The sequence below is a fragment of the Pan paniscus genome, chromosome Y, assembly GCF_029289425.2.
Source record: "Pan paniscus chromosome Y, NHGRI_mPanPan1-v2.0_pri, whole genome shotgun sequence".
Taxonomy (NCBI): Eukaryota; Metazoa; Chordata; class Mammalia; order Primates; family Hominidae; genus Pan; species Pan paniscus.
In genome coordinates, this window is record NC_073273.2 from 10,491,456 (window position 1) to 10,510,960 (window position 19,505).

Here is a 19,505-nt window from a genome sequence, read left to right on the forward strand (position 1 = left end):
TGAAAATAATTGTGAAAGTCTCCTTAGGAACACTAATAATTTCTGTTGTGGCATCCTTAGTAGCAATATAGAGCTCCATTCAAACAACTCAATATGTAGAAAATTGGATGTGTACAGCCGACCGGGCATGGATGCTTAAAAATAAACTTAACACTGAGATACACACAAAAGCAGCAATGTTAAAGACTACAGTTCTGTGGATAGGAAAAGAAGAACAAACTTGTAGTTGCAGCAGCAATTGCATTGTCATTTTAAGCATACTCATATTTGTGTAACTAATTCGGAATAAAACCAAAGTGAATATCCATAGAACCTTGTAAAGGTCCATTTACATGGGGCTTTCACATACAATGTTACTTTTGATATTAATGATTAACAAAGTAAAATTCTTTTTTTTTCTTTTTTTTTATTATACATTAAGTTTTAGGGTACATGTGCAATTCTTAACTTGAATAAGCATACTCAAGTATTTCAGTCATCTCTGAAAACTTGCACAGAATTCCAGCAAGGTGTAGAGAGCCTTAACCCTTGGACCTCCTCCAAACATCACCTCAATGTCTTTTTTGTGATTACCGGAGTAATGTTATTATGTCTCTGTTTTATGCTCATTGTCAGTAAAAGCAGCTGGACCACCAAACAGCAATTGAGAGCTGCACAGCCTGCAATCACCTGTACTCAGTTAATGCAAAAACAAAATGGAGATGTTGGAGGCCAAAAGAATAAGGGTTGTGACCAACTCAATAATGACTGGAGGGTCTATGAGCAGAGAGCAAACTGTTCTCATGAAAGAAGCATTTTGATAACCTGACACACCACGTCTGGTGCCAGAAGGAATACTGAGGGCAGTCATTCCCCAAGCGTAGTATTTCTTGTGGTTATATCTAGGAACATCTGAAGTCTGTAGTACAAAGAAAGTAATTATGTGAGCCTGTGATAAATCAAGCAGCTGACCAACAATTACCTTTCCTCCCTATTGATTCTGGCTAATAAATATGAAGGCCTGTAGAAGCTCAGGGCCTTTGCTGAGTAGAAGAAATGAGCCCCCTGACCCCTCTTTTAAAACAAATATTTTTTGTCTTTGTCTTCATTTCTGCATTCAACCCCCTTTGTTTCATCCCATAGTAACTGACTGCCACACTGTCTCTATTAAAAATACAAAAGAAAAAAAAAAGTTGGGCTTGTTGGCAGGCACATGCAATCCAAGCTACTCAGGAAACTGAGGCAGAAGAATCCCTTCAACCTAGTAGACAAAGTTTGCAGTGGGCCAAAATCACGGCTTTGCACCCCAGACTGGGTGACAGCGTGTGACTCCATCTCAAAAAAGGCAAAAAAACAAAAAGAAGAAAAAAAATATGTTCAGGTTAAGAGAATCAAAAAAACAAGGTGTAGGCTGAGAAAAATTTAGGGAACACATCTGAGAAGTGACTTTCAGTTAAAATGTACAAAGAAATAAGATGACCAAATTAATGATAGAGACCTCAGTAGGTACAGCACCAAAAAAGATACGAAGATGGAAAATCTGGCACACAAAATACTGCTTGCTGAGCCCTTGTTACTTCCTCTGAAGGCTGAGGCTCCAAGCCATTTCCTGAGGAGCAACAGTGGCTGCCACAGTGACAGTGGCTCCAAAGATCATCCCCACCTACCCCAGCTCTACCCTTCCTCCAGGTTCCAAGGATTCCCCAGACATAGAGCATGCTCACTGGGAAAGAGCCAGAAGCTGGATATTTTATTTCTCAACTTTTCTTAAAACTCTGGATGCCAACAAGTATCCTTTGGTTGGAAATTTTATTTTTATCCTAACAGTCTTGAGGCACTGACAAGTATTAGGAAAGATGGCTTTCAACCTACAGTTGTCTCCATAAAGAAATAAAAGAATTGGCATGGCCAGACATGGTGGTTCATACCTGTAATCCCAGCACTTTGGGAGGTAGAGCCAGGTGGATGTCCTTAAGTCAGGTGTTTGAGATCATCCTGATCAACATGGTGAAACAAGCTGTCTACCAAAAATACAAAAGTTAGCCAGCAGTGGTGGCTGAGTCCTGTAATCCCAGATCCTCAGGAAGCTAAGAGAGGAGAATTGCATGAATCCAGGAAGTTGAGGTTACTGGAGCCGAGATCACGTCATTGCACTCCAGCTATGGGAACAGAGGAAGACTCCATCTCAAAAAAAAAAAGAAAAAAAAAAAATGATTCCATTACCCTTTTAGGCAGTTATTTTAGAATGCTTGGTACAATGCATTACTATTATGGTATTCTCAAGACAGAAAACACAGTAACAGTAATAAGTAAAAACCAAATAGCAAGTCATTAAAAATTCATGGGATTAATTTCATCTGTCATTCTTTCTGGCTTTTACTATTTAAAATGTGTAATGTTGAAGTAATCAGACGTTTTACCTGTGATATCCAAACGCAAAAAGAAACAACAGTTAGTAAAACACTATTAAATGAATCTCAGTCTTCAAATTTAATTCTGATGCAGTGGAATGTTTTGTGAAAGATGAAAAACTAACAGACCAAACACATGTGATTTCAAATTTTGGCCTACTTTTGTAGGGGCAGATTTAAGAACCAAAACCTTCATAGTTCTAATTTTTGTATTTTTGTCAATGATTCAGCATGGCAAGATATGTAGTGAAACTGAGATCAGAGCTTTTTGTCAATTCCAGCAGAGACTAGTTTGTACTCTACACGTTCTTGTTGCTCCCTTGAAATCCATAAAGAAATCACTTGAGTGAAAGGGACTTTTACACAGTGAAAAATCACGACAATACACCACATTCTCTTATTAGCTACAGTTCACTCTTTTCTTGTAGTCACCATAAGATTAGAAAAAATAGCAAGATAAATGACTATGTGGACTAGAAAAAATTTATTAGTTTTTACCAGGTAAAGCATAGAGTACTTTTTTTTAAAATTGGTTTTCTGTGGCACAACGCATGTATGCTTTTTGGCAGCAATCATAGATTAATGAACAAATGATAACAACAAAACAGTGCTCAACAATACCTTCCATTCAGGGAAGGCAAATTAAAATAAAAGTGAGAACACTAAACAGCTATACTATATCTAAATTTCTTTTTAAATGTAATCAAAACTGCAACAGGAAATCTCATTCATTGCCGATGGAAGGCAAAATGGTACAGCAACTTTAAAATATGGTTGTCTTCTTCTGCCACAGTGTGGCAGTTTTTTCCAAAGGCAATCATGGTCTCATCATATAGGCTAACAATTGCACACTTAGGTATTTAGACAACTGATTTGGAAAGTCACATCTAACTCAAAACCACATGCATTTATGTATAACTGCTCTCTTGACAATGGCAAAATACTTGAAGGAATCAGGATGCCTTTCAACATTAACCAAGCCAGGTAAATTCATAAAATGAAATACTATTCATCAAAAGAAAAGGAGTGATTTATGAAGTCACGCAAAGCCATGGATGAATCAGGCATACATGAAGCTAAGTGATAAAAGCCAGTCTGAGGAGATGACATATTGTATGATTTCATTTCTATTACATAACAGAGAAGAAATGTTTACAGAGATGGTAAACAGACAAGGTAATTTACAGTTGTTTTTAGTGGGCAGGTAGTGAGTTGAAAAGGAGAATGCAGTGATGGAAAGGAGCACAAATGGGCCAGATGAGAAGGGACTCACTCTGCTTGATGAGATCACGCTGGGGGTGTGGAAGAGTCAGGAGTGTGTATACCAGCATGAATAAATAAATAGGCTTCTATTCATGATAGGAGAAGAGTGTCTTCTTTCATGACACATGCAACTATTTTAGGATGATTTCTGAGGAAGCTTTTGTCATAATTGGAAAAACATATGTAAACAAATGTACCATTTCAAACATTTTTGAGTGTATAATTTAGAAGCATTAACTATTTAGCTATGCTCAAATTGTGCAACCATTGCCACCATTTCACCATCTCACCAGCAATGTACAAGGGTTCTAATTTCTCCATGTACTCTCAAACTTTTCCTTAAAAAATAAAATAAAAAATTCCAAAGGAGATAAAGTGGTAATCTTATTCTCATTTAGATATTCATGTATTAAGTGGCTAGTGATTTTGAACATCTTTTCATGTGCTTCTTGGCTGTGGATCTGTAAATGATTTCTTGGCTATATTACTGAATGAACACAAAACATAAGAAAATATAGATCAACTGAACTTCATCAAAACTAAACACTTTTGTGCATTAAAGGACACTGTCAGCATAGTGGAAAGAGAACCAACAGCATGGGACAAAATATTTGCAAGTCATATATATGGTATATGTTCAAATCAACCACTTGGATGTCTCCCAAGGGCACTCTCCATTTTCTTACTCTAAAACTTTTTAAATAAACTTCCATGTTTGTTGGGAAACTTTTCTCAGTCTCCTTTGCTACTTTATTCCCCTCAGTCAAATCCTTTCTTCTGAGGAGGGAAGAGTTTAAGTTACTGCAGACCATGACAGATTTGACACCAGTAACTCAGATAACTTCCACTGGTAACAGGTCGAGGAGCTGCTGGACAGGGTGGCGGGAGTTCATGTCTAGTATGTGGCTGGCCTGACCCCGGGTAGTTCTGGGCTACAAGCATTCTGTGGAAAGAGAGCTCACATTGCTGAGAGAATGCTGAGGAAGAAATTTTCTCTTTTTAGTGAGGCCAATTTCCTTCTCATAATATAAAATTAACTGTTTGTTAATGAATTCCTTAGTGATCTTTAGTACATGCGTATTTGTGGGCAACAACCGCATCTTAGTTCCAAATTATTTTCATCATTCCAAAAGTAAATACCCTACTTATTAAGAAGCTCCTACCCAATCTGTCCTCTTTCTGACACCAGCAACAAGTGATCTGCACTTTTTTCTCTATGGATTTACTTATTCTAAATATTTACATAAATAAAATCATACACTATCTGACTTTTGTCTTCACCTTCTTGAGCCAAAATTGCTTTGAAGTTTCCTCACATTGTAGCATTAGAGTTGTCATCCTCTTCACAGCCGAATATTACGCCATTCTATGGGCATACTACATTTTGCTTCTTACTTTTTGCTGGTGGACATTTATTTGGTGTGTTTCCAGATTTTAGTTATTGTGAATGCTGCTATGAACATATGTATACAAGTTTTTCTTTGAATACCTCTTTGACATTTTTTGTGTATACAGCTTGGAGCGGATGTTGTGGGTCCTATGGTAATTTTATATTTAGCTTTTGCAGAACACCAAACTATTTTCCACAGCAGCTGCAGCATTTTACTTTCACATTTTCCCACTTCCCTTCCTTTGGGCCTTCCAGAGACTACCTCAAAACACCTGCCATTCTCAAACACAAGCTACTGTGGATTTGGTTAGCTCTGGGTTGACATTTAGAAAAGCTGTGGCCTCAGAAGCCAACTTCCTTTGGCTCCTAATCTATGAGGCTGCACAATGAGCATTAAGACGGCCCTGAGCTTAGACCCAGAAAAGTTCTGGGTGCAAGGCTCAGTCCTCCCTTCTGTAAAAAAGAGTGATGACCTAATACACTGGCCAGCTGCCCAGTGCCTTCTGTAACCCTAAACTTAATCACAACATTAACCTTAACTCAGCCTCTACCCCGATCCTAAGCAGGAATCCCTAACACTAACAGCAACTCTAAGCCACAAACTTGACCCCAACATCAACTCTATGCCTAGCCACTCACCAAAACCTAAACCCTAAAACAAATCCCAACTCTAAATTCAAAATCTAACAGCTAAATCTGAATTTGACCCTGACCCTGAAAATAACCCTAATCCAAGTGTAATGCAAACATTACAGAAACCTGAACTTAAGCTCTAAGCCTAAAACCTTAACCCTAAAACCCTAACCCTAAGACAAAAACACTAACACTAAACAAAACAACCATCTCTAACCCTCAAAAGCTAACGTTAAGCCTAACACTAACAACAACCCCTAAATCTAACCCTAAATGCTAACTTCTAAACCTGCTTTTTGAGCATGATCATAACATTCACAATAAGTCTAATACTAACCCCTGACCTGAATGCTAAAACTCTTATTACTACCCTAACCCTACACCTACATGACACCGAAACCTAGCCATTACATAAAACCCAAACCCTAATCCTAACATTAATCTTTAGGTCAACCCTAACCCTATACCTAATCCTAACCCCTGACCCTAAGCCTGACTACTAACATTAAGTCTAACCCTAACGTGTTACTGCAATCTGTACCCTAATGTTCACCCTAACACTAATTCTAACCAATAATTGTAACCTCAACTGTAATCATAATAATAAACATAACCTTAACCCCTTAATCTAAATTTAAATACTCACCATAACTATAACCCTAAAGCTTAATCTACTCTTACCCTAACCCTAAAAATAACATTAAACAATAATTCTAATCTTAATCCTAATTCTAACACTGTGCCCTATCCGTAACACCAACAGACCCACAACCACTAAACTCCAATGCTAATTCTAACCCCTAACACTAATTCTATATCCTAAAGCTAACTCTAACCCTGAATTTTAACCTGTGACGCTGTAATGTAAACGCTGTACGCTAAACACTAAACGCATACCCTGTAATGCTAAACATAAAAGTTACTCTATCTGATAACCTAAATGTAATCCTTACCCTAAATACTAACCCTAACACTTAACCCAAAATCTAACCTTGAAAACATAACCCAAAGCAAACCCCTTATTTTCAAATGAAATCCTAATGTTAGCAATAAAACACTGAAAAACTATACCTAACCACAAACTCAACACATAACCCTAACAGTAACACTAATCCTAACTGTAAAAGCATGAAACCAGAACTTTAACATTAAAACCATCCTAACTCTAAACCCATTAATAAAAATAAGCCTAAACCATAACTCTAAACCTAAAGCTTAAAACCTAACTATAAGCTTAATCCTAAACCATAAAGTCTAACTGTAACCTGTAACTGTATCCATAAACCAAAACCCTAACCCTAAATGCTAAACTAAACCTTAGTCTCTAACTGTAACACTAACGCAAATGCTAATCCCCAACACTAATCCTAAACCTTACCACTAACTGAAAACTCTATTCCTAATCCCTACCCCAAATCCTAACCCAAACTTCAACACTAACACCAACCCCAAATGTACGCCCTAACAGTAAGCCTAACACTAAGCCTAACCTTACCACAAATCCTAACCCTTTTACCCTCAACTTAACCCTACCCCTACATGAACACCAACCCCAAACATAAACATAAATCTTACCTTACACTAAACAGAGAATCCTAAGCCCAAATCCTAACCCTAATTATAACACTAACCCTAAACAATGCCCTAAACACCCTAATTCTAACACTAACACCTCATCAAAAGCCCTACTCTAAGCCTAACACTAACCCTCAGCCTAATCTTTAGCCAAACCCTTTAACCATCATCCTAACCCTAACTCAACCACAACCAGGCACCCAATGTTAAACCACAAACTAACACTAAACCCTAATCCTAAATTTTAACACTAAACCAAACATTTTAATTATAACCCTAACACTAAGCATAACACTTGCCCTACTTTTAACCCTCATCCTGAATCCTAAACCTAACCCTCACCCAAACCCTAATCCAAACCCTTACACTACCACCTAAAGCTAACTCTAATTCTAACTATAAATCCCCAAATCCCAAAAACACTGAAGGTAGCTTTAATTGCATCCCACAACTCTAAAACTCACACTAACACTAACCCTAATACCCTTATCCTGAGAGTGAAACTAACATAATTCTAACATAATCTTAACCTTAGCACTAAACCTAAAAATAACTCTTATCCTAAACACTCAACCTAATCATAACCTGAACTCTAAATCAGAAAACCTAACCCTTAACACTAACCCTAGCCCTAAAGCAAAATCTGTAACCCTAATTAAACCTAAACCCTAAACCTAAACCTAATCTTAGCCCTTAACTCTACAAAAACCTTAATACTAACACTAACAATAAATGTTAACCCCTAACCTTAACACTAAACAAACCCTAACACTAAACCCTAACCCTAACCCTAACCCTAAACTCTAAACTGAACCCTAAGTGTTACCCTAATCATGACCACTAACCTCAATCTCAACACAAACTCAGCCTTAACAGTCATGCTAAACTTAAATCAAAAACCCTAACCATATGCCCAACACTATCACTAACATCTAACCATAAATGCTGATCACTATCATTAACAATAACCCTAAACCCTAACCCAGAACCCTGAACTCTAACCCTACATGTAACCCTAAGCCCTATCCTAATGCTAAACGCTAACCCAAATACTGAAATACTCTAACACTTACCCTCACCCTAAACCTTAATACTAACCCTAACCCTGGCCAGGACCCTAATTCCTAACCTCTAACTGGAAGCCTATCTTTTTACCCTAAACCTAAGCATAACCCAAGCCCAAACCTAACCTCTAACGCTGATTCTGACCCCTAGCCCTAAACTCAACCCTAACCCATAAACCTAATCTTAACTCTAACTCGAACCCTAATCCTACCACAACACTAAATCTTATTTCAAGCCCAGCCCTAACCCTCAATCTAATCCTGAACTTTTTCTGCAATTGTAAACCTTATCCCAATCCTCCGTTTCTATTCTATCCTTAAGGTTACACCATTATGCTTAAAAAACTTTGAATACATCCTGTATGACTCTAACCTCTAGCCCCTTAGACGCAAAAGAGTACAAGGAGTCATATCTCTTTCTAAGCCCAAATTAGTATTGAATTAATCAAATGGTATCACTGGGACAAAAAACTAAACGTAACCATATCTGCTAACTATAGACATTATAATATTTAACCAAATATGTGAAGACATTATAAACCACGATGTTTAAGATCTTTTCTCAGAAAATCAAGGTTTTTTTTTACCATTCTAATGTCATCCCTTTTCAACATATTATGTAAATCAAATGTTGAAATACACCACGTTTGTCTCAACTTTTATAAAAACTACTTAAAGCCAGTCAACCCATTTAATAATTAAAAATCCAATAAACTGTATTTCAATTTTTTCCCATGATAAAACATCTTTATGCAAAACCCATAATAATCATCATCTAAATTGTTGGGAACGAAAGCTTTAAGATGAGGAACACAGCATTGATGCTCAACTGTATTAAACCCTGTACTAGAAGTTCCAGAAGAACAATTACATATATATATATATACACACACACACACACACACACATATATACGCAAACACACACAAAGCTATTCATATGTGGAAGAGAAAAGTAAAACTATTCACAGATCTCATACACAGAAAACCGTAAGGAACCATCTAGAAATTATGAAATCTAGGAAACAAATTAAGAAAAATAACAGGACAGAATATCAACACAAGAAAAACTTTTTGTTTTTTCTTTTTGATGGCGTTTTGCTCTTGTTGCCCAGGCTGTAATGCAATGGCACGATCTCGGGTCACCACAACCTCCGTCTCCTGGGTTTGAGTGATTCTCCTGCCTCAACCTCTTGTGTTCAAGTGATTCCCCTGCCTCAGCCCCCTGAGTAGCTGGGATTCAGACATGTCCCACCATGCCGGGCTAATTTTGTATTTCTAGTGGAGACTGGATTTCTCCATGTCAGTCAGGCTGGTCTTGAACTCCTGACCTCAGATGATATGTCCACTTTGGCTTCCTAAATTGCTGAGATTACAGGCGTGAGCCACTGCACCTGGCCACAAAATCTATTTCTATTCACTAGCAATCAACCCTATAAAAATGAAATTAAGATGACAACTTTATTTCTCAAAAAAAACAAAAACAAACAAACAAAAAAAAAAACAAGAAGCTGGAATATTTCCCACTGCCCTGAAAGACACAGATATCAGGCAGCCGAGGTCTGGGACAGCCTTGGAGTTGAGGCTGTGCTACTATATTGGGACCCGGCTGGAATCACTGCGGGGCTAACCAGAAACTGTTCAAGTTCCTGAGACATCAATGTCAAATTCCTTTAAAATATAATGGATGAAGAAAAGAAAACCTCTAGCGGTTTTGAAAACCCTAATGCCATGATGTCAAATAAATATCTTTTGAGTAATAAATTTTTATAAAAGATCCTGCACAAACATCAGCAATAATGAAACCCTTGTTGAGTGGCCCAGGTCATTTTGCTGAGAAGAAAACCATTGAGGTCAATTTGAGAGACATCCCTTCATGAGCACTGTCAAGAGCATGCACATATTTTACCTACACATTTTACTACACCTACAGCTCCACAGGGATTTTTAAATTCTGATTTCACATAAAACTGCATTAGAATTTCTGACAGCTGTAAACTTTCTAGATTGTATGTAAATACAATTGATTGTATATCAATACAATAGACTGATATAATAAAATAAATTATAATCACCTGGTAACTCTTTTCAGTGTTTAAGACTTGTAGTTGAGTTTGTATTTTTTCACAGACAGCACATTCCCTGTATGCAATGTAACTATAAAATTAATTGCTAAGAAGGTTGTCTTAAGTTTTTCATAACAGAGTTGAAATTTGTTTGCAATGTCAACAAATTAAGGACATTTTCATAACTGAGAAATAAACAAATATGGCAATTCATAGGTGGTTTTGCTTTATCCTATGGAAAGGACTTTTAAAATGAACAATGATGACCTAGAAAATGCTGGAAACTAGAAATAATAAACATGTTTTTCAGTTAAACAATTGGGCTAAGTGTTTTTATGTATTTAGTTGTTTGTTAATAAAATTCCTCAGTTTGTAGCTGCCCATGGCATTGCTGGAGTTATTCAAATAATTGCATTATAGATATGTTCATAACTCAGCCAAAACATTGATTTATTTTTACTGGCCCTAACACAATAAATGTTTTATTGATGCCTGTAATCTCAGCACTTTGAGACGTCAAGGCAGGCACATCTCTTGAGCCCAGAGGTTTCAGAAGAGCCCAGGCAACATGGCAAACCATTCTCTCCAAGAAAATAAAAAAGAAGGAAAAAGAAAAATAATTACCAGGTATTGCAGCTGAAGCTAAGGCAGACAGATTCAAAGGAGCCCAGGAGTGAGAAGCTGCAGGCTGCAATGAGCCATGATGGCACCATTGCAGTCCACACTCGACAAAAAGTGAGACCCTGTCTGAAAGACCAAGTAAGAAAGAAAGAAAGAAAGAAAGAAAGAAAGAAAGAAAGAAAGAAAGAAAGAAAGAAAGAAAGAAAGAAAGAGAGAGAGAGAAAGAGAGAGAGAGAGAAAGAAAGAGAGAGAGAGAGAGACATATGAGTTGAAATTCCTTAAGTCCTTTGATAAACTTCAGTATTGTTTAAATGTGCCTTGTCATCTCATTTTTTTTATTCCTACAATTCAAGGAGTTTATTTAAAGACAATTTGGGAAGGTTAACAGCTACAAATTTTTAAGAAGTAATTGAACTTTACCCAGGTGGTTGATAAGTCAACTATACAACTTAGACTTCTTGTGCATTATGTCTTCTGGCCTATTCAAAGTACTATACTTTCATTAATTATAAAGCAAATTATCCTTTTCAACTTTCAAAACAGAAACCAAAAACAAACAAACAAACAACAATAACAACAACAAAACAGGCTGAATGTTGTGGCTTACACCTGTAATTTCAGTACTTTGGGAGGCCAAGGGGGGTGGATTGCTCAAGCCCAAGTGTTTGAAGCTGCAGTGAGCTATGATTGCACAAGTACATTCCCACCTGGGCCAAAGAATAAGGCCCTGTCTCAAAGAGCAACAACAAAAAGCCAATGATCATAAAGTTTTCCAGACAAACTTTTATCAAGGTGCAAGAATTTGACATGAAAAATTACAAAATACTGCTGAAATAAATTCCAGAAACCCTACATAAACGTAAAGACACTCAATGCTTTTGGATTAGAAGAGGATTTTTCATGTGACAATACTGCACAAAGCACACTGTAAATTCTTTGTGATTTCTATGAAAATACCAAAGTACTTTTGGCAGAAATGGGCAAGGCAATTCTAACATTCATATACTTTTCAGGGGATCCTGAATAGCCAAAATATTCTTGAAAACAAAAACCAACTTAGAGACTCACATTTCTCAATTTCAAATATTACTGCTAAGCAGCAGTCATCAAAACAGCATAATACTGGTATAAGGACACACACAGAGGTCAATGGAACTGAAGGTTAAATCCAACGGTACCTCTATAGACAATTGATTTTTGACATGTAACCAAGATCAGTAAATTCAACAAATGCTGTTATGCAACTGAATACCGCATTCAGACAAAGAAATTGTACTTTTCTCACAACAGAAAATAAAATTAACAGAAAATGTTTCAAAGCCTACATATTAGAGGTAAAAAAGGAAACTTTAGAAGAAAATATGGGGATAGATCTTCATAATGTTGGATTTAGCAGTGGTTTCTTAGATCTGATACCAAAAGCACAGTCAACTAAAGAAAGAATTTTCTCAAAATTAAACATTTTTGTGCATCAAAAGACACTATCAAGAAAGTGAAAAGACATGATACAGAAAGGAAGGCTTGCATTTTATGTGTGTAACAACAGTCTGTTATCGACAATGTATGAAGACTTTGCATACCTCAGTAACAAAAAAAAAGACAAACAATCCAGGTACAAAACAGAGAAGTAGTTGACTACACACTTCACCAAAAAGACATGCATATGGAATACAAGCACATAAAAAGATGACCAGTAAAATATATAAGTTTTACTCCATCAGGTGTTTCCTAAATAAGCTTTTCTCAAAGTCATGTGATTCCGTGTGGGAAAATTAGTCCTGTCCAGCTTGACCTGAGGAGCAGCTAAGGTAACAATATTGCTGGAGAGCAAGTTTGCTTGGATGAGAAAATAAATATCTGGCAGGAAATAATATTCTGAAATGAAAAATTTCTTGCTGGACTAGAGTTTCCAATAGAGCTGACAGTTTGTCCCTCAGCCTCCATGGGCCCAAAATTTATCATCCAGAAGGAAGTAATAAGGGAAGTCATTAAGTTAATGAGGTACATGGATACACAAATGCCCCAAGTCTCATATCAAAGCTCTGACATAATTACATACCCTCGCAGCATTTCAATATTCAAATATTAACAATTCATCTGCTTAAATAGCTAAGCTTACTTTATTTACTTTACACGGTACAGTTAAGGAGGTTTACAAATATTTATATGAATTGTCATGTCGTGTTCTAGGACTTTTTTGTCACTTAAATGTATTGATGGACTACGTTACATGTAAGTACTTAAACCTAACATAACTTGGAATTAATAACACAGAGTTACGGAAGATAGCAAGGTAACAGTCTGCCCAATAAATTCTTATGTAATTTCAATAATTAATAGTGTCATTTGTCTTCAGCACTGAGATGTTTTATTTACTAATTTCCCCAAACATGAACTTTCATTGCATTAACTATTATTTCCTTGATTTATAAATTGGGAGTGATCTCATCAATTACCTAACAAATAATGAATTTCTTTTTATCTTTAGAAACAGCACATTAATATCTTTTCTACAGTTAAATAGCACAAGCTCTGACTTTATTAGCTGGACAAAGCCTTGGGAAATTAGATAAGTGTGGGCACTAGGTGAATAGATGGAGAGATAGCACATAAAATTCCTGAGACACTCCAGACACTGTGTTCCCACAATTAAAATCAGATGAGACTGCAGGCAGTTGAGCGGACTGAGTGGGCACGGGAAACAGGCAGGAGAACTTGGGGTCTGCAGCCATGGTGAGTTCTATGGTTCTTGTTCTAAGGTCAGTGGGAAACCATTGGCAAAATTAAATCAGGAGAGTGACAGGATGAAACTTGTGTTTGTAAGTGAATATTTTGCCATTACCATTACCAGTACCAATCCTGTATTTCCTGATGTTGTAGTTATGTGGTGGTATCCTTGGAGAATGTCTCCACTTTTTGTAAAACCCACTGGGATATTTTGCATAAAGCTTCAAATCTGGCACAGCAGAAACCACTGGAGATTCTGGGAGAGAGGATTAATCTATACTAATAGCTATTGGAAGTTTCCTAGAAGTATGAAATTATTGAGAAATAAACTACTTTTTAATAAAAACAACCATGTCAATACCTTGTCACTAAAGCAGAGACAACAACATCAAACATCATTATAGAGGCCAAATCCAACCCAAATCCAGCTCAGTGGAAGCTCTGAAAGAAAGTGCCCCAGTAAGAGTAGGAATGTTATGTCAGTATTGCAGGTGTTACATCTTTATGATGAGTGTTACATCAGTAATTATGGGTGTTACATCAGTATTATGGTTGTTTCATTTGTATTACAAATGTTGTGTTAGTATTATGGGTGTTAGTATTACCGACGTTACATCAGTATTACAGTTGTTACATCAGTATTACAGTTGCTATATTTGTATTGCAGGATGATATATTGGTATTATGAGTGGTATATTGGTATTATGAGTGTTACAGTTGTATTAGAGGTGTCAGGACAGCATTACACATGTTACATAAGTGTTATGGATGTTTCATTTGTATTGTGGGTTGTATATTGGTATTATGAGAGTGACGCTTGTATTATGGGTCTTAGATCAGTATTATGGTTGTTATATTTGTGTTTCAGATGGTATACTGGTATTATGAGTGTTTTATTGCTGTTAATGAGTGTTACAGTGGTAATATGGGTGTTAGATGAGTATTTCAGGTGTTACATTAGGATTACGAATGACACATCTGTATTATGGTTGATATATTTGTTTACAGATGTTATATTTCTATTACAGATGTTATATGACGAATGATACATTTGTGGCATGAGGCCACAGTGTGGACCTGGCATTGTGGCCACTACATCTTGTGTGTGGGGAAGGACGTTGGGGTGCACTAAAGCCATGGGATATTTTTATGTTTAATTTTCCACAAGAAGCCCTTCTCCTGGGTCCCTGATCCTCAGCAGTCAGAGGGAAGTTTTTACTTACCACTCCCTGCAGCTGTCCCACAGCAAGGCGTTGTTGCTCTGGTCTGTGCTGAGAAGAACGCTGCTCTCCCCCTCAAGCAGCATGCGCTGAAAACACCTGCACTCCCAGGGTCAGAAAAGACAGACTCTTGCGTCCCCTGCTAGCAGCCGGAAGAACTGCAGGACACTCATGGTCAAGGTGAAGCAGCCATGTGCGACGCCCCGCCTGGCTGGCCTGCGGCACCAAATAAAAGCAGAGGTCAGACTGTTCAAAGTCGTCATTTTAGAAATTCAAATGGAAATGTTGCCTATTATCTTGGTTTCTTTTTTTATTATTATTTTAGTTTCAGGTGTATATGTGAACGTTTGTTATATAGGTAAACTCCTGTCATGGACGTTCGTTGTATAGATTATTTCATCACCCAGCTATTAAGTCTAGAACTCAATAGTTATTTTTCCTGCTGGTCTCTCTTTTCCCACCCTCCACCCTCAAGTAGGTCCCATGTCTATTATTCCCTTCTTTGTGTTCAGGAGTTGTCATCATTTAGCTCCCACTTCTAGTGAAAATATGTGGTATTTGGTTTACTTTGCTAAAGATAATATCCTCCAGCTCCATCCATGTTCCCTCAAAGGCATAACTGTATTCTTTCTTATGGCGGCATAGTATTTTTTGTGGGTATGTGCCACATTTTCTTTAATCCAAACCATCACTGATGGGCATTTAGATTAATTCCATGTCTTCTGTTGGGAATAGTCCGCATGAACATTTGCATTCATATGTCTTTACGGTATAATGATTTATATTCCTTTGAGTACATATCTAGTAAAGGGAATGCTGGGTTGAACAGTAGTTCTGCTTTCCAGTCTTTGAGGAATTGCCCTACTGCTTTCCACAACAGTTGAACTAATTTACATTCCTACCAACAGTGCATAATTTTTCCTTGGTTTCTGTAACCTCGCCTGCATCTGTCATAAATTTCTTTATGATAATAGCCATTCTGACAGGTATGAGATGGTATGTCATTGTTTTTTTTTTTTTGATTTGCATTTCTTTAATAATCAATAATACTGAGCTTTTAAAAATAAGTTTATTGGCAGCCTGTATGTCCTTTGAAAGTGTCTGTTCGCACTTCTCCAAAGAAGACATTTATGCAGCCAACATACGAAAAATGCTCGTCATCACTGGCCATTAGAGAAATGCAAACTACCATGCCATGGTGGTTTGCTGCACCCATCAACCCATCACCTGCATTAGGTATTTCTCCTAATGTTTTCTCCGCACTATCCCACCACCCGCCACCACGTGATGTTTTTCTCCCTGTGTCCATGTGTTCTCATTGTTCAACTCCCACTTGAAAATGAGAACATGTGGTGTTTGGTTTTCTTTTTTTCTGATAGATTGCTGAGAATGATGTTTGCCAGCTTCTTTCATGTCCCTGCAAAAGACACAAACTCATCCACTTTTATGGCTGCACACTATCCCGTGGTGTATATGTGTCACCTTTTCTTTATTCAGTCTATTATTGATGCACATTTGGGTTGGTTCCAAGTATTTGCTACTGTGAATAGTGCTGCGGTAAATATACGTGTGCATGTATGTCTTTATAGTAGAATGATTTATAGTCCTTTGGTTATATGCGCAGTAAGGGGATTGCTGGGTCAAACGGTATTTCTTGTTCTAGATCCTCGTCTTCCACAAGGGTTAAATTATTAACAATCCCACCAACACTGTAAAAGCATTTCTATTTCTCCACATCTTCTGCAGCATCTGCAGTTTTCTGGTATTTTAATGATCGCCATTCTAACTGGTTTGAGAGGGTATCTCACTGTGGTTTGGATTTGTATTTCTCTAATAACGAGTGATAAATTAATAAGCATTTTTTCATATGTTTGTTGGCGGCATCAAAGTCTTCTTTTGAGGAGGGTCTGTTCGTATCCTTTGCCCACTGTTTGATGAGGTTGTTTGTTTATTTCTTGTAAACTTGTTTAAGTTCCCTGTAGATTCCTGATATTAGCCTTGTCTCAGATAGATAGATTGCAAGATTTTTCACCCATTCTGTAGGTTGTCTGTTCACATTGTCGATAGTTTATTTTGCTGTGCAGAAGCTCTTTAGTTTAATTAGATCCCATTTGTCAATTTTGGCTTTTATTGCCATCGCTCTTGGTGTTTAAACATGAAGACTTTGCACATGCCTATGTCCTGAATGGTATTGCCTAGGTTTTCTTCTAGGTATTTTATGGTTTTAATCCTTATGTTTAACTCTTTAATCCATCTTGAGTTCATTTCTGCATAAGGTATAAGGAAGTGGTCCAGTTTCAGTTTTCTGAATAGCTAGCCAGTTTTTTCAACGTCATTCATTAAAGGGAAAATATTTCCCCCACTGCTTGCTTGTTTCAGGTTTGTCAAAGATCAGATGGTAGTAGATGTGTTGTATTATTTCTGAGGCCACTGTGCTGTTCCATTGGTCTATATATCTCTTTTGGTACAAGTACCGTGCTGTTTTGGTTACCATAGCCTTGTAACATCGTTTGAAGTCAGGTAGTGTGATGCCTCCAGCTTTGTTCTTCTTGCTTAAGATTGTCTTGGCTGTGCAGGCTCTTTTTTGGTTCCATATGAATTTTAAGGTTTTTTTCCAATTCTGTGAAGAAAGTGATTGGTAGCTTGATGGGGATAGCATTGAATCTATAAATTACTTTGGGTAGTATGGCCATTTTTACAATATTGATCTTCCTATCCATGAGCATGGAAGGTTTTTTCATTTCTTTATGCCCTCTATTATTTCCTTGAGCATTGGTTTGAAGTTCTCCTTGAATAGTTTCTTCACATCCCCTGTAAGTTGTATTCCTAGGTATTTTATTCACTTAGTAGCAACTGTGAATGGGAGTTTACCCATAATTTCACTGTCTCTCTGTTATTGTGCGTAGGAATGCTTGTGATTTTTGCACATTGATTTTGAATCCTGAGGCTTATCTGAAGTTGCTTACCAGCTCAAGGTGATTTTGTGCTGAGATGGCGGGTTTTTTAAGTATATAATAATGACCTCTGCAAACACAGACAATTTGACTTCCTCTCTTCCAATTTGAATACCCTTTATTTCTTCCTCTTGCTTGATTGCCTTGGCCAGAAGTTTCAATACAATTTTGAATAAGAGTGAAAACAGAGTGTATCCTTGCATCGTATAGGTTTCCAATGGGAATGCTTCCAATTTTTGCCCATTCGCTATGATATTGGCGGTGGCTTTGCCATAAGTAGGTCTTATTATTTTGAGATACGTTCCATCCTTACCTAGTTGACTGAGAGATTTTACATAAAGGGGTGTTGAATTTTGATGAAGGCCTTTTCTGCATCTATGAAGATAATCATGTGGTTTTTGTCATTTGTTCTGTTTATGTGATGTGTTACATTTATTGATATGCATATGTTGAACTAGCCTTGTATCCCAGGGATAAAGCTGACATAATCGTGGTGGATAAGCTTTATGATGTGCTGCTGGATTCAGTTTGCCAGTATTTTATTGAGGATTTTCACAGTAATGTTCATGAGGGATATTGGCCTGAAATTTTCTTTTTTGTTGAGCCTCTGCCAGGTTTTAGCATCAGAATAATGCTGGCCTCATAAAATTATTTAAGGAGGATTTCCTTTTTTTATCGTTTGTAATAATATCAGAAGGAATGGTACCAGTTCCTCTTTGTATCTCTGGTAGAATTCGGCTATGAATCTGTCTGGTACTGGATTTTCTTGGCTGGTAGGCTATCAGTTACTGCCTCAGTTTCAGAACTTGTTAATGGTCTATTCATGAATGTAACATCTTCCTGGTGTAGACATGGGAGGGTGTATATGTCAAAGCATTTATCCATTTCTTTTAGATTATCTAGTTTATTTGCAGAGAGCTGTTTATAGTATTATCTGATGGTAGTTTCTATTTCTGTGGGATCAGTGGTGATATTCCCTATATCACTTTTTGTTGCATCGATTTTATTTTTCTCTCTTTTCTTCTTTATTATTTTGGCTAGTGGTCTATCTATTTTGTTGATATTCTCAGAAAACCAGCATGTGGATTTATTGATTTTTGAAAGTTTTTTTTGAACTATCTCCTTTAGTTCTTCTCTGAAGTTAGTTATTTCTTGTCTTCTGCTAGCTTTTGAATTGGTTTGCTGGTACTTCACTATTTCTTTTCATTTTGATGTTAGCGTGTCTATTTTAGATCTTTCCTGCTTTATCTTGTGGGCATTTAGTGCTCTCAATTTTTCTCTACACACTGCTTTAAATGTGTCCCAGAGATGGTGATACATTGTGTCTTCATTATCATTGGTATCAAAGAACATCTTTATTTCTGCCTTATTTTGTTATTTACTCATCAGTGATTTAGGAACAGGTTGTTCAATTTCTATGTTGTTGTGTGGTTTTCAGTGAGTTTCTTAATCCGGGTTCTAATTTGATGGCCCTATGGTCTGGAAGGCTCTTTGTTATAATTTGCATTCTTTGGCATTTGTTGAGGAGTGTTTTACTTCCAATTATGTCGTCAATTTTTGAATACATGTTATGTGACACCGAGAAGAATGTATATTCTGTTGA